General features: G+C 39.9%; 1 non-coding gene across 1 annotated transcript; it reads right to left on the bottom strand.

Annotated features, from left to right (window-relative positions):
* Window positions 1-16,195: 16,195 nt before the first annotated feature.
* Window positions 16,196-16,302, bottom strand: LOC148860987 (small nucleolar RNA R71). The gene has a single exon (XR_016095188.1). It is a non-coding gene; the product is annotated as a small nucleolar RNA R71 (small nucleolar RNA).
* Between the last annotated feature and the right edge of the window lie 6,765 nt (window positions 16,303-23,067).

The following is a 23,067-nucleotide window of genomic DNA, read 5'->3' as shown; positions in this document are numbered from 1 at the left end:
TCTGGGATGCCCTGGATGGTTCGACCCCTCTTTCTTTTATAGGCTTAAAGAGATCAGCTCCTAATCCTATCAGGAGTTTCCTAATTCAAATCATTATTTGAATTTGGACTCTCTTTAAGTGATAGGGATAAGACCCTTATCTTATCTACAGATTAGATCAGCCTTCTCCTGATCTTATCAGGAGGTTTTCGGATCTGAATTCAGATATGGTCTCTCTGAGTGGATAAGGTAGGACTCTATCCTATTTGCTAATTTAATCCCAGATCCGCCCCCTTCTATTTAACTAATTAAAAAGGCCAGTTCGAAATGGGCTTTAAGCCCAATAAGTCTATGTGCTCAAACTGCTTCCAAACTATTGCCCAGTTGGGTTTCTTTGTATGGCGTGGGATCCAAGCATTGATGTACACATCAGCCACATGGTTTATGCCTAGCCTTTGTTACAAGGCCAGGCCAAATACACTGTTGTGGACAGTGCACCCCGTGAAAGCCATCACATGGGCCTCAATTGGGCCCAAAACTTACATTAAGTGGTCCCAGGGCCAAGCCACCTAATAAAAACCCAGGGACTATGGGTAGATGCAAGATTAGCCCATCAGGTATTACCCTCAGTGGCCTTACACTTAACCTCTCAGCCCATTATGATCAAACCGTGGCTGACAAGAGGGGACCTCTCCCTCAGCTGCAAGGAATAGTGTTGCATTCTCTTCTCACATGGATCCTAGGAATTAAAACCTTTTGCAAACATTTTGAAACCATAATATTTATATATATCTGTATATAAATATATTTTGCAAAACAAATTTCAATGATTGAAATATTATCTCTCAATAAAGGTGTTCACGCCCAAGGAAGGATCGAAAGACTACTCCCACAGAAGATGGCACATTGTAGGATGGAACTAAATCAACAATGTTCTTCTCTAAGAACTTTGTCCTTTGCAAGAAACAGTAGGATGGCACGTGAGCACAACTACTTATCGATGCTTTCATAGAGAACTGATGTCAAGATCGAATCTTGACTTCTCTCACAACTGGAGATCGAACTGGCAAACTTGGGCGAAAAGAACAAGGAGGCGGCAAGAAAAAATTCTACAGGGTTGCTTAATTCTTCCTTTTGTGATTTCAGCTCTAAAAAGGATGTGAATATGTGTGTCTCCTAAAGGCTGCCGCCCCTTCCTTCTTTTGTAACCCTAAAGGATTTGCTCCTAATCCAATTAGGAGCTACGGATCCAAATCATATTTGGATCAGACATCCTATTAGGTGATAAGGATAAACCCTTATCTTATTTGTAGACTAGATCATCCTTCTCCTAATCTCATTAGGAGGTTTCTAGATCTGAATCATATTCAAATCTGGACTCTCTTAGTGGATGGGGTTAAGACCCTATCCTATCTGCTGATCCATCTCAGAATTCACCCATATTTAACTTATTAAATTAGTCCAGTTCGAAATGGGCTTTAGGCCCATTAAGCTTATGTGCTCACACAGCATTCCTAGCTACTGCCCAGTTGGGCTTCCTTGTATGGCATGGGACCCAAACATTGATCAACACAATAGCCACATGGGTTCGGCCTAGCCTTTGTTACAAGGCCTGGCCGAATACACTACTATGGACAATGCACCCCTGAAACCAATCAAATGGGCTCTATGGGCCCAACACTTACCCTAAGTGGTCTCTGGGCCACCTTATAAAAACCTAGGGAGTATGGGCAGACACAAGATTAGCCCATCAGGTATTACCCTTAGTTGCCTTACACTTAACCTCTCAGCCCATGATGATCAAACACTACCCAACAAGAGAGGACCTCTCCCTCGGCTACAAGGAACAGTGTTGCACTCTCTGCTTATATGGATCTCAGGAATTAAAATATTTTGCAAACATTTTAGAAACTGTAATATACATACTTTTATATCTCATATAAAACATATTTTGCAAAACAAATCTCAACGATTGAAATCGGCTGCCGACAGTTTTGGTTTCCATCAGAAAGAGTGCATCCTTGATCATTACCTTTGTCCGACAAAGGGGCTAATCCTGGCACTATGATCACCCACTCAAATGAATTCTCAGACTATCCCAACATACCCAAGTTTTGACCCCCGTTAAGGATCTCACTGACTGGTACATCAAAGACAGCCTAATTCGGCACCTAGTGCAATATCATAATCGAGTCTAGGGGTCGGGTGTAACTTTCCAGTTTTGCCCATTAATCTCCAAGGTGCTGGGCAATACTGGAAATCTGGTCCAGTTCAAGGATTCAATCAATCCTACACTGTATGTGCTTAGGGTCTCACCCTGGCAACTGAGACAAGCCACCCCAACCGACTTGATGGCACAACAGTGTCAGCCTTATCAAGATATGTCTCATTAATTGTCCAGTTTAAGGATTTTACACAGGAACACACCAAGGGAACATGAATCAAATATGCACTTTTATTCATTTACAATAAACTCATAAAGTATAGTCTTATTGAAGCTAAGGGCATACAAAACTCTCCAACAGCTCCCACTTGCACTTAGGTCCATTCAGGTAATAGCTGGAGTCCCATGCTTTCCACGTGTTTCTCAAACACTTTCTGTGATAGTGTCTTCATCAATGGGTCTGCTACATTTTCTGCTAACACTACCTTTTGAATCATGACGTCCCCTCTACCAACAATCTCCTGCAGTACATGGTACTTCCTCTCGATGTGCTTTGACTTCGAGTGGGCTCGTGGCTCCATAGCCTTAGCAATGACTCCATTGTTGTCACACAACAACAGGATGGGTGATGTGCTGGACGGAACTACTCTCAACTCGTGAACGACTTCTCCATCCACATAGCTTTTTTGGCAGCCTCACTTGCGGCAATGTACTCAGCCTCGATCATGGAATTTGTAGTGGACCCCTGTTTGCTTATTTTCTAGCAAACAACACACGATTCTATCATGAAAACATATCCAAATGTAGACTTTCTATCATCTGGATCTGATTGGAAATCGACATCTATATACCCTTGGATCTGTAGTGAGCTATCGTCAAATACTAGACAAAACTCTTTTGTCCTTCGAAGGTACTTAAGTATGTTTTTCACAACAGTCTAGTGCTCCTGCCCTGGGTTGGCCTGAAATCTGCTTACTACACTCACTGCCTGAGCAATGTCTGGACGAGTGCACAGCATGGCATACCTGATGCTCCCTATGGCAGATGTATAGGGAACTTCTTTCATGCCATCAAGCTCCTTAGAAGTCTTGGGAGACATCTTCTTGGAGAGAGTGACTCCGTGCCTGAAAGGAACATTTCCTTTCTTGGAGTTTTTCATGCTGTATCTTTTGACTATTTTGTCAATGTAAGTAGATTGGGATAATCCTATTATCCGCTTCGATATATATCTTTAGAGTCGAAGACCCAGTATATAGGAGGCTTCTCCAAGATCTTCCATGGAGAATTGGTGTGAAAGCCATACTTTCACCGTAGTTAACATTCTTACATCATTTCCAATGAGTAGAATGTCATCTACATATAGAACAAAGAAGGTAACCTTATCTCCACTGTACTTCCTGTAAACACAGGGTTCATCCAGGTTCTGCTTGAAGTCAAATGATTTGACAATAAAGTCAAAATGAATGTTCTAACTTCTAGAAGCTTGCTTAAGTCCATAAATGGATCTATTAAGTTTACATACCATGTTTTCCTGACCTGCAACAATGAAGTCTTGCGGCTGCTACATATAGATATCTTCAGTAAGATCTCCATTCAGCAATGCGGTTCTGTAATCCATCTGCCAAATCTCATAATCATGGTATGCTACTATAGCTAGCAGGATCCTAATGGATTTGAGCATGGCCACAGGTGAAAAGGTTTCCTCATAATCAATGCCATCTTTCTGAGTGAACCCTTTCACCACCAGACGAGCTTTGAAGGTCTCAACTCTACCATTGGGGCCCTTCTTCCTCTTGTAAATCCATTTGCAACTGATTGCTTTTACCTCGGAGGGCAGATCTAATAGAGTCCAGACTCCATTGATCTCCATTGAGCCCATCTCTGCTCTCATGGCCTCCATCCACTTCTGGGAATCTATGTCCAACATAGCTTCCGCGTAAGTCACGGGATCCTCTACACTAGTCAAGGTTTCCACCAGGTAACTATCATGGTCATAACCATAACGGACTGGTGGCCTGGATACCTGAGTGGATCTTCTTGGTTGGTCACTACTTGGAACTTGTGGGACATCTCCCACTGCTCCTAAGCTCTCCTCATCAAGAACTATTTCTTGACGATGGGTGTCTAGGATATAATCGGTTTTCAATAACTGTGAATTTTGGCTACAGAACAATTTCTGCACACTTGGGTCCTAAAATAGGTAACCTACAAAGCCTTTTGGGTAGCCAACAAATAGGCAACGACTGGTTTTAGATTCCAACTTGTCTGCACTTGTTCTTTTAAAATGTGTTAGACAACCCCAAATCTTCAAGTGTCTGACACTTGGTTTATTTCAGGTCCAAAGTTCAAATGGAGTGTTTGGAACCGATTTGGTTGGAACCTAATTCAGCATGTAAATGACAGTCTCTAATGCATAACCCCAAAAGGATGTGGATAACTCTGAGTGTATGAGAAGCGACCATAACATATCCAATAAGGTCCTATTCCTCCTCTCTGAAACACCATTAAGTTGTGGTGTAATAGGAGGAGCTAATTGTGATACTATCCCATTGTCCTTTAAGTAGTCCCTGAATTCGTCAAAGAGATACTCACCACCTCGATCTGATCAGAGGGCTTTAATTTCCTTCACTAACTGTTTCTCGACCTTTTGTTTGAACTCTTTAAACATTTCAAAAGATTCAGACTTGTGTCTCATTAGGTACACGTAACCATATCGTGAAAAATCATCAGTGAAAGTGATGAAATACATGTGTTGATTTCATGTCCTAACACTCAGGGGACCACATACATCAGTATGTATAAGGTCAAGTGTGCCTGTACAACTTTCAGGCTTATCGTTAAATGGCCGTTTCGTCATCTTGCCTTACAGGCAAGGCTCACAAGTGGGAAGATCTTCTACAGTTAGAAAATCCTAAGGACCATCCTTTCCCAACCTTGTGATTCGGTCAATATCGATGTGGCCAAGTCAGTAATGCCACAGGCACATGGGAATAACTATATCACGGGCTCTTTTCTTGGGAATTTCAGCCGATGTAGTTTCGGTTATGTTAGTTTCTAGAGAAGGATGTAGAACATAGAGACTGTTCTCCAGTTCCCCATATGCAATGAATCTGTTATTTCTTTTAATAATAATCATATTACTAAAGAAGATAGAATAACCTTCTGCACATAGTTTTGACACAGAAATCAAATTTCTTCTTAAATTTTGTACATAAAGACAATCTTTCAGTATAATAGTTCATTTTCTAAAAATTAACTCCACAGTTCCTATGGCCGCGATGGCAGCAATTGTAGTAGTCCCCAAGTAGAGCATGACTTCTCCTTCACTCAGCCTTCTATGTACCTTGAACCCCTGCAGTGAGTTACACGCATGAGTTGAAGCCCCAGAGTCAATACACCATGACGCAGAAGCTACCAATAGATTGGTTTCTATAACACAAGATTCGAAATTCCCTTTTCTAGATTCTAGGTAGGAAGGACAGTTCCTTTTGCAGTGGCTGATCTTCTTGCAGACGTGACAGACATCCGATTCCTTGTCCTTCCATTGCTTCTTGGGTTTGGTAGCCTTCTTCTAGGGCTTTTGCTTTGCCTTCCTTTTTTTGCCCGATTTGATAGTTTCAACAAGCATGGCAATGGGCTCATCCTTTTTAATAAATTCTTCGGCCCTCTACAACATATTGTTGAGTTCCTGCAAATTGAAGTTCAGCTTGTTCATGTTGTAATTCATGATGAATGGATTAAAGGATGGAGGCAGAGAGTTGAGAATATTATCGATTTGTGTTACCAGATCCAGCCCAGATCCAAGAGCCTCGAGTTCATTGATATAGCCCATCATCTAGAGACAATGGTCGTGAACCTGTTTGCCCTTGGACGTCTGCGCGGTCATGATCTGTTTCAAGACCTTCTACCGAGTAGAACGATTCTGCTCTTCATACATTGTCTTGAGACAGTCCAATACATCTTTTGCAAGTTTGATCTGATCGAACTACCTCTGAATTGGGTTGTCCAAGGAGGCAATGATATAGCAGTGGGCAAGGGAGTTTTTCTCCTCCCATTCTTGGTATTCTCTTCTCTGGGCCTCAGAAGCCCTATCTCCCAGATGATCCGGGGCAAGATTCTTAGCTACCTTATCCAACTTTTTAGAGGCTAAGGCCAGCATAAGGTTCCTGTACTAGTCAGCATAGTTTGGGCTTTTCAGCTTGTTGTCATCAAGCAACTTTGTAAATTGTCCATTTGCCATTTTCTGATAAAAGAGCAAACATTAGTCCACAACCTAATTTGATTCATGTTCATTACATAGATATGGATTTTAATCTATGTTCCATTCCCATTTATTCATCTCTGAGATTTCCCTCCTTTCTCAGTGATGGAGACTACGAGTTGTCCCTAGAAATGTGGGAAATCGCATAGGGTGCATGGAGCTAACTGTTTTAGTTGCATAACCCCACCACCTTTCTGTGACGGATCATATCCACTCATCATATGAGTTTTCCCTTTAGCCTCTGTCAGACAAGTTTCAGAGCCGTTTTCAGATAAGCCTTTCTGTCCAGTGAGTGCTTGCCCATCATATTCGTGAACGCCAAGGTACTGTGAGAGAGTTTCAATTTTCTGGTGAAGCCCCTCCCACATTGGTCTATGACACCCCTATCATCTTATGAAACACTCAAACAAGCCCACCAACAAATGGATAGCCCATTTTCTGGTGCGTTTCTTCATTACTGAAGGACCCATCCTCATGCTAATGATGGAAGGCCTTTAGAGAGTTCATCATATGAATCTCCCTATCACATGCACTCATATTAGCTGGAGGGAATAATTAATTACGTCCTAGTTTGATCTAGGTCAAACCCAAGTGGCTCCCACTGACTTTCATAAAGTTAGATTTCAGTGGGCCCAATTGGCTAGAGTCCAGCACATAACCTCTTCATGAGGTGTGGGGCGCACCACTGAGGTAGGTCATCCAAGGACCAAAAGGGACACCATGGCAATGATGTGCATTCAGCCATGGTGTGCACAGGAGCCACTGTCGATTGAGCATGGGCCAAGTACTTATGGCCCATGTACGTAGCACATCACACATCCTAGATCACAAGCAAGGATAAATTGATCTGATCAATTAATTATCTATAAAGCCCAATTTAAATCCATAATATTAACCATTAATATTATCTAGGTATATGGGCCGAATTAGGGTTGATGGGCTTGGCCCAAATAGCTTTATCCGCAGAGTGGGCTTTTAGTAGTTTTAACCATTTAAAATTGGGCCTTTACAGGTCAAATTAACCATTTGATTAAATATCAATCCTCAGGCCCATGAGTGGGAAAAATTAGGGCTCTTTCAGCCTTGATTGAACCCTAGATTTGCTTCAAACAATTTGAACAAATCTTGGTTCGAATGGGTCTAGGGTTTGATCTTTAATTAAATCTTTAATTCAAGAAAATAATTTGAAATTAAATACTGATAAAAGAAAATCAAGAATCAGTCAAATAGGGCTGTTCGCACAATCCATCCTACAAAACAAAGGTTAGATCACAGTTTGCAATTTTATAAACTGCAAATTGCAGATTGTGATTCTCCCATATGTGAAATCTCCTTCCTTGCGCCGCCATCTTCGATCCAAAATAAAATATATAGAAATCATAATTTCTATTAATAATTACATCATATCAAATATCTATACATTCAGTCTAAAAAATAAAAAAAATATATTTTATAGACCAAATGTAATAAAAATAATCCATAATCTGCAAAATCACAGGTTCCCTCCATAAATCAAGACCTCGATCTCCTCTTGTACGAACAACCCATAAATCAAGAAAATCATAAAGAACAATTCTAAACAATAATCAGATTTATATAAAAATTAAATTCAGATTATTTGCCCATAATTTTGGGAACAAATTGCCCAAAACCCTTATCTGCGCAAATCGGGTAGGACGCCTTCTGCCCATTTGCGCAGGTTCAGATCTGAAACAAATTGGTTCAAAATTTGAACCATGGCTCTGATACCACTGAAGGGATGAGAGATCCATGGTATGGATGCCCAAATCTTGCGGAATAAAGGGGGCGAATTTCAAAAATTTTCTCTCCCTTCAACTGGGAATTACATTCCCTATTTAGAAAATCATATTTCAAGGATCAATCTTGAACCATAAACTGAAACAGATCTGAACCAAAAGGAGTGGGAGAGAGGTATACCTAATACAGAGAAATATTATCTCTCAATGAAGGTGCTCATGCCCAAGGAAGGATCCAAAGACTGCTCCCACTGAAGATGGCGCAGTGTAGGATGGAGCAGAATCAAAGTGTTCTTCTTCAAGAATTCTATCCTTTGCAAGAAATAATAGGATGGCATGTGAGCACATCTTCCTATCAATCCTTTCACAAAGAACTGATGTCGAGATCGAATCTTGACTTCTCCCACAACTAGAGATTGAACTAGCAAACTTGGGTGGCAAGAACAAGGAGGCAACAAGAAAGAATTCTGCAGGGTTGCTTAATTCTTCCTTCTGTGATTTCATCTCTAAAGAGGACGTGAGTATGTGTGTCTCCTAAAGGCTACCACCCCCTCCTTCTTTTGTAACCCTAAAGGATCAGCTCCTAATCCAATTAGTAGCTACTGATCCAAATCATATTTGGATCAGACATTCTTTTAGGTGATAAGGATAAACCCTTATCTTATCTGTAGACTAGATCATCCTTCTCCTAATCTCATTAGGAGGTTTTAGATCTGAATCATATTCAGATCTGGACTCTTTGAGTGGATGGGGTTAAGACCCTATCCTATCTGCTGATCCATCTCAGAATTCACCCATATTTAACTAATTAAATTAGTACAGTTCAAAATGGGCTTTAGGCCCATTAAGCTTATGTGCTCACTCAGCCTTCCTAACTGCTCTCCAGTTGGACTTCCATGTATGGCATGGGATCCAAACATTGATCAACACATCAGCCACATGGGTTCGGCCTAGCCTTTGTTACAAGGCCTGGCCGAATACACTGCTAAGGACAGTGCACCCCCTGAAACCCTAATTGATTTTTACATGATTATCTGTCAAACATGGTTTGATTATTCTAGAACGTGTTGTGTTAGGCATATTGAGACCACGATAAATGAATTCATGGACCAGGCGGCGAGACCATGTGATTCTTGAACAAAAAAAAAAAACGTGACTAATGTGAGATGGAGCATAAAATGCACTCACATAAGGAAACAAAAGCAAGTGTGAGGTGGTGTATAAAATGCACTCACACCTTGAAAGAGAAAGCAAGGGGGAGATGGAGCATAAAATGCACTCACCTTAGAACCCCTACCCCTTTTCTCACCTTCAGTTCCTTGGAATTTATATTAAGTGGTGGAGATGTGATACATAGCAAGCTTATGGCAATAAGCACACCTTGTTTTGGCTTAAGAAACAAAGAAAGGTAAGTGAATCTGGCCGAATTGGTTAGTTAAAGCAATGAGAAACCATTCAGCCAAGGATGCTTCAGCTGGGAAGGCTTGCCTCCTTGACTGTCGATTTAACTTGGGACCATGAGGATGGGTGATTTGCGATCACTCTTGGATGATAAGAAGGGGAGAAAGAGATGAAAGAGGGAAGGTTACCAAGTCTAAACTAAAGCATAAAATGAACCAGGCCTCTTGTAGAGAAAAAGAAAGATTGAAAATCAATAGTTAGTCTCTCTTGTGTTACTTGAGTTTTTGCCTTGTCCGAGGATGGGCAAAGTTTAAGTGTGGGGGATTTGATGAGACTGAAAGGAACCCTATTTTTGTCCCCTAATTTTTATCTTTTTACATTATTTTAGCACTTAAATGAACACATTACTCTTGTATTTTGATCCAGGGAAATAAAGAAGGCAATTAGAAGAAAATAGTGCTTGAAAGATGTATAGGCACACTTGGCCTAATACATACGTATGTATGTGGCCCCATGAGTGTTAGAACTCGTAACCAACATGTGTATTTCATTACATTTATCGATGATTATTCTCGATATGGTTACGTGTACCTAATGAGACATAAGTCTAAATCCTTTGAAAGGTTCAAAGAGTTCAAACAGGAAGTCTAGAAACAGTTAGGGAGAGAAATTAAGGCCCTTTGATCGGATTGAGGTGGCGAGTATCTCTCTGACGAATTCAGGGATTACCTGAAGGTCAACGGGATATTGTCACAATTAGCTCCTCCTGCTACACCTAAACTTAATGGTGTTTCAGAGAGGAGGAATAGGACCTTGTTGGACATGGTCCTGTCACTTCTCATACGCTCAGAATTACCCACATCTTTTTAGGGTTATGCATTAGAGACTGCTATCTACGTGCTGAATCGGGTTCCAACCAAATCGGTTCCAAAAACTCCATATCAACTCTGGACCGGAAGGAAGCCAAGTGTTAGACACTTGAAGATTTGGGGTTGTCCTGTGCACATTTAAAGAACGAGTGTGGACAAGTTGGAATCCAAGACCAGTCATTGCCTATTTATAGGCTACTCAAAAGATTTGGTAGGTTATCTATTCTATGACCCAAGTGAGCAGAAAGTGTTCTACAGTCGAAATGCCCAGTTATTAGAGACCGATTACATCCTATACACACATCATCAGTAAATAGTTCTTGATGAGGAGAGCTCAGGAGCAGTGGGAGATATCCCACAAGTTCCAGGTAGTAACCATCCTAAAAGATCCACTCGGTTATCCAGGCCACCAGTCCGATATGGTTATGACCAGGATAGTTACTTGGTGGAAGCCTTGACTAGTGAGGAGGATCCTGTGACTTATGCGGAAGATATGTTGGACATAGATTCCCAAAAGTGGGTGGAGGCCATGAGAGCTGAGATGGATTCAATGGAGGTCAATGGAGTCTGGATTCTAGTAGATCCACCATTCGGGGTAAAAGCAATTGGTTGCAAGTGGATCTATGCGAGGAAGAAGGGCCCCGATGCAGAATTGAGACCTACAATGCTTGTTTGGGGGCGAAAGGGTATACTCAGAAAGAAGGCATCGACTATGAGGAAACCTTTTTGCTCGTGGCCATGCATAAATCCATTAGAATCCTGCTAGCTGTAGCAGCATACCATGACTACGAGATTTGGCAGATGGATGTCAAAACCACGTTCTTGAATGGAGATCTTAGTCAAGATATCTACATGCAGCAGCCACAAGGCTTCATTGCTACTAGTCAAGAGCACATGATATGTAAACTTAATATATGGACTTAAGCGGGCTTCTAGGAGTTGGAACATCTGTTTTGACTCTGTCGTCAAATCGTTTGACTTTGAGCAGAACCATGATGAACCCTGTGTATACAAGAAGACCAGTGGGGATAAGGTCACATTTTTTGTGTTGCACGTGGATGATATCCTACTCATTGGGAATGATGTAGGAATGTTAACTTCGGTCAAAGTAAGGCTTTCACATCAATTCTCCATGAAAGATCTTGGAGAAGCTTCCTATATACTAGGTCTTCGACTCTATAGAGATAGATCAAAGCGTATAATTGGATTATCCCAGACTGCTTACATTGATAAAATTGTGAAAAGATACAGCATGGAGAACTCCAAGAAAGGAAACGTTCCTTTCAGGCACAGAGTCACTCTCTCTAAGAAGATGTCTCCCAAGACGTCTGAGGAGATTGAGGGCATGAAAGACATTCCCTATGCCTCAGCCATAGGGAGCATCATGTATGCCATGCTGTGCACTCACCCTGACATTGCTCAGGTGGTGAGTGTGGTAAGCAGATTCCAGGCCGACCCAGGGCAGGAGCATTGGACTGTTGTGAAGAGCATACTCAAATACCTTCGAAGGACAAAAGAGTTTTGTCTGGTATTCGATGGTAGTTCACTACAAGTTCTAGGGTATACTGATGCCGATTTCCAGTCGGTTCCAAGTGATAGAAAGTCTACATCTAGGTATGTTTTCACGATAGGATCGTGTGTTGTTTGATGGAAAAGCAACAAAATGGGGTCCACTACAGATTCCACAACCGAGGTTGAGTACATTGTAGCAAGTGAAGCTGCCAAGGAAGCCGTGTAGATGAAGAAATTCGTTTACGAATTGGGAGTGATCCCATCTAGCACATCACCCATCCCATTGTTGTGTGACAACAATGAAGCGATCGCCCAGGCTAAAGAGCCTCGGGCCCATTCGAAGTCAAAGCACATCAAGAGGAAGTACCATGTACTGTGAGAGATCGTTGGTAGAGGGGACGCCCTGATTCAGAAAGTAGCATCAGTGGATAATGTGGCAAACCCATTAACTAAGCCATTGACACAGAAGGTTTTTGAGAAACACGTGGAAAGTATGGGACTCCAACTTGTACCAAATTGGACCTAAGTGCAAGTGGGAGCTGTTAAACAGTTTTGTATGCCCTTAGCTTCAATCTGATTTTGATGTACTTTTGACATTTAGTGTAAATAAATAAAGTGCATGTTTGATTCATGTTGTATGGTATGATTCTGTGTAAAACCCTAAAACTGGACACTTAATGAGACTCATGTTAGTTTTAAATGTTCACAACCATTGGATAAGTCTGTGGAGATTTATCCTGCCAAGGCTGATACTGGTGTGCCGCCAAGTGATGGGATGGCCTGTCTCGGCCACCAGGGTAAGACCCAAGGCACATGCAGTATGGGATTATACTCGAATCCTTGAACCGGACCAGATTTCCAGTATTGCCCTGGACCTTAGAGACAGATGGGCAAAACTGGAAAGTTACACCTGACCCCTAGACTCGATTATGATACTTCACTAGGTGTCGAATTGGGTTGTCTTTGATATGCCAATTAGTGAGATCCTTAGCTGGGGTCAAAACCTGGGTTTGTTGGGACAGTAAGAGAATTCATCTGAGTGGGTGATCATAGTGACAGGATCAGCCCCTTTGTCGGACAAAGGTAATGATCGGGAATGCACTCTCTCTGATGGAAGCCAAATTGCCGGCAGTTGATTTCAATCATTGGAATTTTGTTTTGCAAAATTTTTATATATGATATATAGGTATTTTCATTTTCAAGTTGTCTGCAAATGGTTTTAATTCCCGGGATCCATGTGAGAAGGGAGTGCAGCACTATTCCTTGTAGCCGAGGGAGAGGTCCTCTCTTGTCGAATAGTGGTTGATCATTATGGGCTGAGAGGTTAAGTGTAAGACCATTTAGGATAATACCTGATGGGCTAATCTTGCACCTGCCATAGTCCCTGGGTTTTTATAAGATGGCTTGGCCCAGGAACCATTTAGTGTAAGTTTTGGGCCCATAGGGTCCATGTGATTGGCTCAGGGGTTCACTGGGCTTCTCAGTGAATTCGGCTAGGCCTTGTAATAAAGGCTGAGCCGAATCCATGTGGATGGTGTGTAGATCAATGCTTGGGTCCCACGCCATACAAAGAAGCCCAACTGGGCAACAGATTGGAAACCAATTGAGCACTAATTACTTAATGGGGCAAAAGCTCATTTTGAACTGGGCTGATATGACCACCCACTTATGCTTTTAACCTAATCCACTCTAGGAGACCAAATTTGAATCAGATTTGAATATGGTAATCTCCTGATAAGATCAGGAGTAAGCTAACCTAAACTACAAATAGGATTAAGATCATCCCCTATCTAGATGCTGATTTGGATTGGGATAACTCTTAATAGGATTAGGAGATTTCTTAATCAAGAAGAAAGAGGAGAAATCCTAAGAGAATTAACAGAATTTGAATATAGGGTTTTGAGCAAGAAAATCTTCCTGCAAATTGAGATAGGATCTCATACACTCCAGAGAGAAGAGAAGTAGCACTCGCCATCTTCATCTCAGGAGTTCTCCTCTAGTTGCCGCCATTCTCTAAAATGATTCGATCTTTGAGAAAAGAAATCAAGAAATCAATTCTTGATATCAGATTTTTAGAAGGAACTCAAAAGATTCGGTGTTCAGTGTTTTCAGAGGATTCTTGTGAAGGATTCAGTGTGTAGGACACTCTGCTGGTTCCGTTCTACAGATTGCTGTGTCATGAGCGGATCTTGGTGTCTTCTTTGGGCATGAGCACCAACTTTGGGAGATACTGCTTCTCTGGATCAGGTATAATTCCTCCATTGTCTTTTGGTTCAGATCTGGTTTGGTTATGATTCAAGTAGGATCTTTGAATATTGTATTCTAAATTTAGGGAATATGATTCCCAATTGGAAGAAGGTAGGAAATTTTTGAAATTCGCCCACTCATTCCGCAACCTTTTGGCGTCCATACGATGGATCCTACCATTCTTTCACCTAAAGGCGGCAAACTTTATAGAAGAGAGAAAGGGGCTGAAGAGAAAGCTATAAAAGGAGAAGAGAAAGAGGGAAAAAGGGTTTAAACTCCTTTAGTTCGAAATCCTTTTGGGAGAATTGAGAGAGAGGCGCACAAGAGAGAAGAAAGGGAGAGATTCAAGAAGCTTCAAGAGAAGAAGAGGTGTTGAATCTGAATTTGGAGAAGAAGCCATTGGAGGAGATCAATTTAGGTTATCTTCTTCCTTGAATTCTGTGCAAGTGGTAAATGATCTCAGTTAGGGTTTCATGATATTTTTTCACTTGATTCTTCTTTTTTGTTGTAAGTGAGTCATGTTTCATATAATTTCAGATCTGTAATTAGTTCTCTAGGGTTATTCGAAGGGATTAGATTCAATCTTGATGTTTCTTGATTAGGATTTTAATTGTTAGAATAGCTAGCCAAATTGAATTTGTATGCTGGACTGTCTATATTGCTTGATGAAGAATTTAGACAATCTGATTTCTGTTTGATCAAATTGTTCTTAATTCTTGGAGTTTCTAGATTGCTTGAGAAAGAGTTTAAAAATTTGGATCTACTAATCAAGAACTGAATTGCATACAAGGTTAGAGATAACTTGTACAATTCGGTTGGTCTTCATTCAATTCTGCAACGATGCCCTAGAACTCTTGACCTTAATGCATGCATGAGGATTAGATTCTTGATAGAGATATAAGAATCATCACTCATGCATAGATTGAGCATGCACTCGAGAGAGGCTGTCTATAACATTGGGGTTTGACCAAACCAAGGCTGAACCCCAACCCAATCGAATGACCTAGAGAATTAATTGCTGAACCAAATCTGTTCACATATAGCTTGTCTTATCAACTGCATGAAAGGTGTTTGATCCAATTTGCTAGAGATCGTTTGTTAGTTAAAAATTCAGTTTTGATTAGGTTAAAATTTCGGTTAATCAGATAATAGATGGCTGATATATTACTAGTAGTTACTATATAAATCCTAATGGGAATGATACTCTATTCATCACTTTATTACTTGAGCGGCCAATGCACTTGCTAGTGTAGCAATTACGCATCAAGTTTTTGGCTTCGTTGCTAGGGACTTATTATAGCAATAAGTCATTTTCTTTCTTCTTGCTAATTGTATACGATGGTTCAGATTTGTGTACATTAACATCCATTGCTGATATAAGTCATTTTCTTTCTTCTTGCTAATTGTAGTTGTCTTTGGTTGCTGATCTTGTTTCGGTAGTGTGCAGTTTTCTTGCTTGATAGATTACTTTTCTGATTGGTGTACATTAGCTTTTTTATTACTTTGACTTGTATAGTTTATGACAAGCAAATCTGAAATGGAGGGAATCCCCTTTGATCCTGAGATTGAAAGAACCCTTTACATCCACCTTAAAGTTGCTAGACAAGTGAGAGTTGAAACTAAAGAGATGGCCAAACCAAGAACCATGATGGACTATGCCAAACCAACCCTTACAGGGGCTGCTTCAAGCATTGTAAGACCAGCCATAGCTGCCAATAATTTTGAGATCAAACCAGCCATAATTCAGATGATACAAAACACGGTTCAGTTTTGTGGCATGGCTCATGAAGACCCGAACTCTCACATAGCCAACTTCTTGGAAATCAGTGATACTTTCAAGCACAATGGGGTGACTGATAATGCTGTTAGGCTTAGGTTGTTCCCATTTTCATTGAAAGACAAAGAAAAGACTTGGCTGAATTCTTTTCTGGCTGGATCTATAGCAACATGGGATGAAATGGCTAGCCGATTCCTCTCCAAGTATTTTCCTCCATCCAAGACAACAAGGATGAGGAATGACATCACCACTTTCTTTCAACAAGATGGAGAATCATTGTATGAGTCATGGGAGTGTTACAAGGAGCTGTTAAGGAAAGTCCCTCATCATAGACTTCCCATATGGCTGCAAGTGCAAACCTTATTGAATGGGCTGACCGAAGCCAACAAGACCATTATGGATGCAACAGCTGGGAGTTCCATCAACAACCGGACCCCTGAAATTGCCCATGCACTCATAGAGGAGATGGCTGCAAACAACAAGTTAGGCAACAGCAATGTCTTCACAATGTGGACACATATACAGCTCTATCTGCGCAAATAGGTGAACTTAGCAAAAAGATAGATGAGATGCAGATGGCAGCCATGCATGTTCAGTCCGTGACTTGTAAATGGTGTAGGTGAGGTCATATCAGCACTGAATGTCAAGTTGGAAATCAGTTTATGCAGTCCCCAGAATAGGTAGACTTTGTTGGAAACTTTCCAAGGCTTCAAAGAAATCAGTGCCCTCGTGCCTTTAACTCTGGATGGAGGGGCCACCCGTATCAGTCATGGCCAAATCAGAATTTGCTGAAGCCTTTCCCCCAAAACTTCAATCAGCCGAAGAAGAAATCTAACCAAGAGGAGCTGATAACCAAGTTCATAGCTAGTTCTGAAACAAGATTTCAGAACCAAGAAGCATCAATAAAGAACATGGAGAATCAAGTCGGGTAGTTAGCACAAATGATTTCAGCAAGAGTACCAGGCACTCTACCTAGCAATACTGAAGTGAACCCAAGGGAGCAAGTGCAAGCTATCACTTTGAGAAGTGGTAAGGAGCTACCAGAAGTGGAGAAGAAACCAAGGGCTGAAAACAAGGTAGATGCAACCCTTGAAACCGAAAAGGAGGAAGAGCAATCTAAACCAAAGAAGGAGAGAAACCAACAGCCGCAAGTACCATTTCCGAATAGGCTGAAGTAACACAAATTGGAAAGGGAATTCGGTAAGTTTCTTGAAGTGTTTAAGAGTTTATATATTAACATCCCTTTTGCTGATGCTTTAGCCCAGATGCCACACTATGCAAAATTCTTAAAAGAGATATTAGCAAATAAAAGGAAATTGGGAGATGTAGCTACTGTTGCACTCAATGAAGAATGCTTAGCAATCCTTCTCAACAAGCTGCCCTAGAAACTAAAGGATCCAAGGGTTTTCACTATCCCTTGCAGTATAGGTAGTTTGAAAATCGAAAAGGCATTGTGTGATTTAGGAGCTATTATAAACTTGATTCCATATTCAGTTGTTAAGAAACTAGGTTTGGGTGAACCCCAACCCACTAGAGTTGCATTGCAATTAGCTAATAGATCCATCAGGCATCCTAGGGGAATCATAAAAGATGTGCTTGTTAAAGTTGATAAATTCATCTTTCCAGTTGATTTCATTGTATTAGGCATGCAAGAGGATGTTGATGTACCTCTTATCCTAGGGAGACCCTTCCTAGCTACAGGAAAGGCCATGGTTGATGTCCAAAAAAGGACAACTCAGCCTTAGGTTTCAAAATGAGGAAGTAACTTTTAAAATGTCTGATGCTAGGAATCATGCATCTTCTAGTGATGACTCATGTTATATAATAGATGTCATTGATGATGCGGATGGTAGATGTTTTCAGGTCAACAGTCAGCACCTCAAACCATATGTAGCGGATGGAGCATTGCCTACCCCACAAACTGTGCACCTAGAGGTTCATTGATCTCACTAAACTGTCGAGCTTCAGATGATTGGTCATATCCTTTTTATTTGTTTTTTTCTGTTCTCATTCATATCAGTTGAGTTTTTTTTTCTTCTTAGGTTGTTAATTCGGTAGATTTCTGGGCTATTTTAGTATTCATCATTCTCTCTCTCTAGTTTTGTGTGGTTCCTAGCTGCTAGAGGTGGCCGATCAAAAGAGTTATTGCAGAATTCAGAATGATCTTCAGGGAAGTCATCTAAACCCCTCTCATTACTTGATAATGCTCCTAATGCAATTACCCTCATTTCTGGATTCATCTTCACTCTCTAATAGTAGGAACATTGAGGGCAATTCTCATCTTAAGTGTGGGGGAGTTAGGCTTAGCTATACACCTCAATCACCCCGATACATATACGCATTGATAGGCCGAATAAATTGAAATTCCCTCAAGATTATTGCTGTTTATAAGGTGAATTCCAAGAGGGAATATAGTGAGTTGAGGGAAATCTTTGTAAGTGTGAGACTTTATTCTTGTGCATGATCCAATTTTGTCACATTGCATGAGGTTAAGGGAGCCAAATAGGATTTTCAACATGACCAGCCCTAACTTTCTTCATGTGTATGATGCACTTGACTGACATCTTAATGATCATTTGATGTGTGGCTCATTGTGACACTAGCAAGTGCACTAGCCATTCAAGTAATAAAGTAGTGAGTGAAGTATCGTTCCCACGAGGATTTAGGAAACAATTACCAATACTAAATTGAGCACTTCTTATCTGATCAATAAATAAATCAAAACTCTAATGAAAGCTAAGAAATCCTAAATTAAAATCTATCTAAATCATTGGCCCAATTGCCTTCAAATCAGGTTAGAAGAATAAGCAGTAAATGTCAATCTCAGAATTCAGCAATCTATCAATTTGGATCATTCGAATAAATCATGATTGAGCCTTGGTTTGGTGAAACCCCAAGGTCATGAACAGCCTCTCTCAAGCGCATGTTCATCCTATGCATGAGTGACGGTTCTTCTATCTCTAGCAAGAATCTAATCCCCATGCATGCATTTCTTCAAACACTTCTAAGGCATCAATTCAAATCTGAATTGATCACCAACTGAATTGTGCAAGTTATCTCTAACCTTGCACTCAATTCAGTTCTTGAATAGTAGATCTGAATTCCTAGAGTCTCTCTCAAGCACTCTAGGAATTCCAAGCTATAGATTAATTTGCCCAATCTAAAAATTGCAGATCTGAATTCTCTTTCAAGCAATTCAGATCTTGCAATCTCAGATCTGAGAATTCATATCTGAGTTTTGAAGGTTAGTTGGCCGAATTACTCTACAATCACACCCTTATTCAAGAAACTTCAAGTACAATACATGACCATTTGAATGAATCAAAAAGAATTAGATTGCTGAACTGAAATTTTACAAGCTGAAATACATCAAGGAAGAATGGAAACAAGGAGAAAGAAGAAAGAAAATATAACAAAGAAACTGAATTCAAATCAAAAGAGAATGAAACTACAAATGATTTATTACAAAAGATCTTTGAATCACAAACCCTCAATTTGAACTCACCTTCTCTTCTAGCTTGCTTGTCTTGAACTTCCTTCAGCCCTTCTTCTTCTTCTTCCTTGCGCCTAGCCTTCTTCTCTTCTCTTCTCTCAAGGTGGCCGAACCTCTAAGAGTGGGAGAGCCTTCCTCTCAAGCAATTGAACACTTTCTCCCCTCCTAGAGGCCTCCTTATATAGTTTTTCAAAGGGGCTCTTGCCCCTTCTTGAAACCTCTAGAATGGGGTGTATTACACCCCTCATGAACCTTCTAGAGTGCTCCCTCCTTCTCTTCAAGAAACTTCTAGGAGTTGCCGCCCCTAGCTCCCTTTGGGCTGCTATTTGGGCTACAACTTAGCTTGCTTTTGAGCTCAAGTGGGCTACACTCTAGGCTGTTATTTGGGCTAAAAATGGGCTGGGCCGAAATTTCCTTCTTGCTAGGCTTCTTCCCTTGGATTTTCCAAAGAGTTTCACTTGCTCTTCTTGGGCCGAAAGAAATTCTCTTGCTCTCATGGCTGGGCCGGGCTGAACTTGATAAATTTTGGGTTTTCTTTTCTTGCTTTTGCCTTCTTTTTGTTGATTTGGCTCCCCCTGAAATGTTTCTTCCAATCAAGCTAAAATAGGGCAAGATTTAATTAAACCATCATAAAATTTCATGCAAAAACCTCATAAAATAAAGATAAATTGTAGGTTCATCAAATACCCCCACACTTAAGCTTTTGCTTGTCCTCAAGCAAAGACATCAGCCATAAACTTAACATTCCCCCCTTCTGTTCTCACCATTTACCTGGTGAACTTTTTAAGATAGAAATGCATTGAGTAGTCGGGGAACTTTTGTAAGTGCTCAACTCTTATTCTTGTAAATTACCATTTAAGATATGTATCAGATCCAAGGAAAGGAGAATATGAATTTCATCATAGTCTAGCCTTCACTCCTAATTCATATATAAATCAGCTCCTTAATTGTCAAGGTTAATAATCAAATTTTACTAAGTTTCACATCTGTAACTGAATCTCAATGAGAGTTCAACTTTAGAGTGCCCCTTTGAACCTCGGTTGTCACCACAATTACTTATTTCTAAGGGTGAGTGCATCTTATGCTCCATCTCACCCTTTTCTTCTTCTTTTTTTTTTTTTTTTTTTTTTTTTTCGGTGTGAGTGCATTTTATGCTCCATCTCACACACTTTTCTTCTTTTTTTTTTTCTCGGTGTGAGTGCATTTTATGCTCCATCTCACACACTTTTCTTCTTTTTTTTTTTTTTTTTTTTTTTTTTTTTTTTTTTTTGGTGTGAGTGCATCTTATGCTCCATCTCACACTGATCACTTACTTGAGGTAGGACTCATGTTCTGAGCTGCTAGTTTTACTATTCAACTCAAAATAGCGGAGTCAATTTGGGCTTTTGTCCTTCTTTGCAATTATTGAACCTCAAGAATTAGCACTTCAGATGTGCACTAGCTCTCTTGACCATTAACCATGAAATCAAGGGCTTCCATACACATAAAGATAGATAGGGCTAGTCATGCTGAAAAGCATATTCAGCTCCTCTTTTCTCATGCATATATCAAATTGGGTCATTCACAAGAATAAAAACTTAACAAGTACATCAGTCTCCCTCAACTCATTGAATTCCTTCTTAAAAATCATCAAATAAATAGTAATGAACTTGAGGGGTTCTAGTCTTTTTTTTTTTTTGGTTATGTCATTGCCTGCATATGTGTGTTGGGGTGCATGGTTTCAGCCCCCATACCCTAGCCTCGGGCTCACTCCCCCACACTTAAGATGAACATTGTCCTCAATGTTCTTACTGTTAGGGGATCACAATAAAACCAACAAGAGAAATACCAAGTAAAGAGAAGGGTAAAGAGGATTTCCTGAAGATTAATTTCCAGATATGCAAGAGTTCTTTTGGTGGGAGCCTCTTCTGCTAGAATTTACTTGCAACAGAGATCAGAAGTTTTGTTCTAACTAAAAATAATTTAAACCAAATAATAAAAAAAAAAAAGACTACTATTCACAATTCAAAAGAATGTAAGTAATCCTAATCTACTAGCTATACAAGAAAAATTTACAAAGCCATGTAATTAATAAGACAAACCAAAGTCATTTGCTTCACTCTTTTTCTCTCTCTCTCTCTCTTTTTTTTTTTTTTTTTTTTTTTTTATAATCAAGAAAAACAGAGCTCCATTACTGAAAACCAGCATTCAAGTGTGAAGTAGATCATTAATGAAAAAGAAAGCTAGCTAAATTAGCAATAGATATTATTACACACTATTCTAGACTAAATAGAAGTAAACATATCTAACATCTACTATAATCAGATCTAAAATCAATTGCTGAATTTAGTATCTTTAGGCTGCTCTTCAAGCTCTTAATAGAATCAGACCTAAAGTCTTAGTTTTTGAGAACAGTCTTACAAAAAAAACCTAACATCAATAAATCTGAATTATGATGCAATTAGGTTTGAAATAAGTTTGAACTCAAGAGTTTAAGACTTCTTATTTCAAGTCCCAACTTTTATGTCTTGTATGCGTCAATAAATTGCAGAGATTTGAAATTAGATCTGCAAACTTACCTACTGAGAACAGTCACCTTTGGATCTGAGTTTAGATCTGAAATTACAGTAGTCATTTATACTGAAATCAGTGGTTACTAACATTCAAATAACCACTGATTTTAGATCATAAATGATTTTGATTATTAAAAAGGGAATCCAAACCAGCAATCTTATTTACATTCCTTAATTATAGCATCTAAATTCAGATACAATTTATCTGAGTTTAAATATGCAATTAACAAACCATAAAAATTGGGGTCTGAATTGAATATACTTATTGAAACTATTGCACATCACCATTTACATCTGCTATACTGTGGGCTGCTATTCAGAGCTGAATTGTCAATGTGCCTTTAGAGGGCTTAAATTGGGCTACAACCAGACCTAAGCCAGGTTTGGATTCAGGTTTGTAAGCTATGCAAGTGTATGGCTTCATAATCTTAAAGACTTCTGTGACCTGAAATCAGGTCTGCAATGCATACAACCTGTAAATTCAGCCCACAGTCAGTTCAGCCCATGTTTTGTTTCAGATCTCATATCAGCCCAAATCTGTCTAGCTCAAATATATTAAGCTGTTCAGTCCACAAATTTACAGAAACCTAAAATCAGGTCTGCACTGTTTGGCATTGTTACTGCTACAATTTAGCAGTGTTGCAGAACAGAATTGAGTCCATTTCAGATCAGATCTCAAAGCAATCAGAGCTGGTCATCTAAAACTTTGATTTTACTAATGGACATCCAAGACTATGTGCAAGAGGTTCAAAGCAGAAACCTGAAATCATGATGGCTCAAATTAAGTAGTTGCAGAAACCTGAAATCAAGTCTGCTAACTATATACTGTAAGCAGCCCTGAATTCCAGTATAATTCACTCATCCAGTTCAGATCTGGTGCAAGTGGTTTAAAGCTAGTAAAATCAGTCCACATATATGAACACAAACATCAGTCCACAGACAAACAATCAATCAGATCGGATGAAAGTAATTTAAAGGATAAAAACATCAGTCCACATATTGCCTTATGTCATCAGTCAGTCCACAGTAGAAATCAAGTGCACTCTGATATCATC

This window comes from Nelumbo lutea, chromosome 4, assembly GCF_056320005.1.
Source record: "Nelumbo lutea isolate HS-2025 chromosome 4, American lotus-T2T, whole genome shotgun sequence".
Taxonomy (NCBI): Eukaryota; Viridiplantae; Streptophyta; class Magnoliopsida; order Proteales; family Nelumbonaceae; genus Nelumbo; species Nelumbo lutea.
Note: the sequence above shows the minus strand (reverse complement) of the source record. Positions and strands in the feature narration are given on the sequence as shown.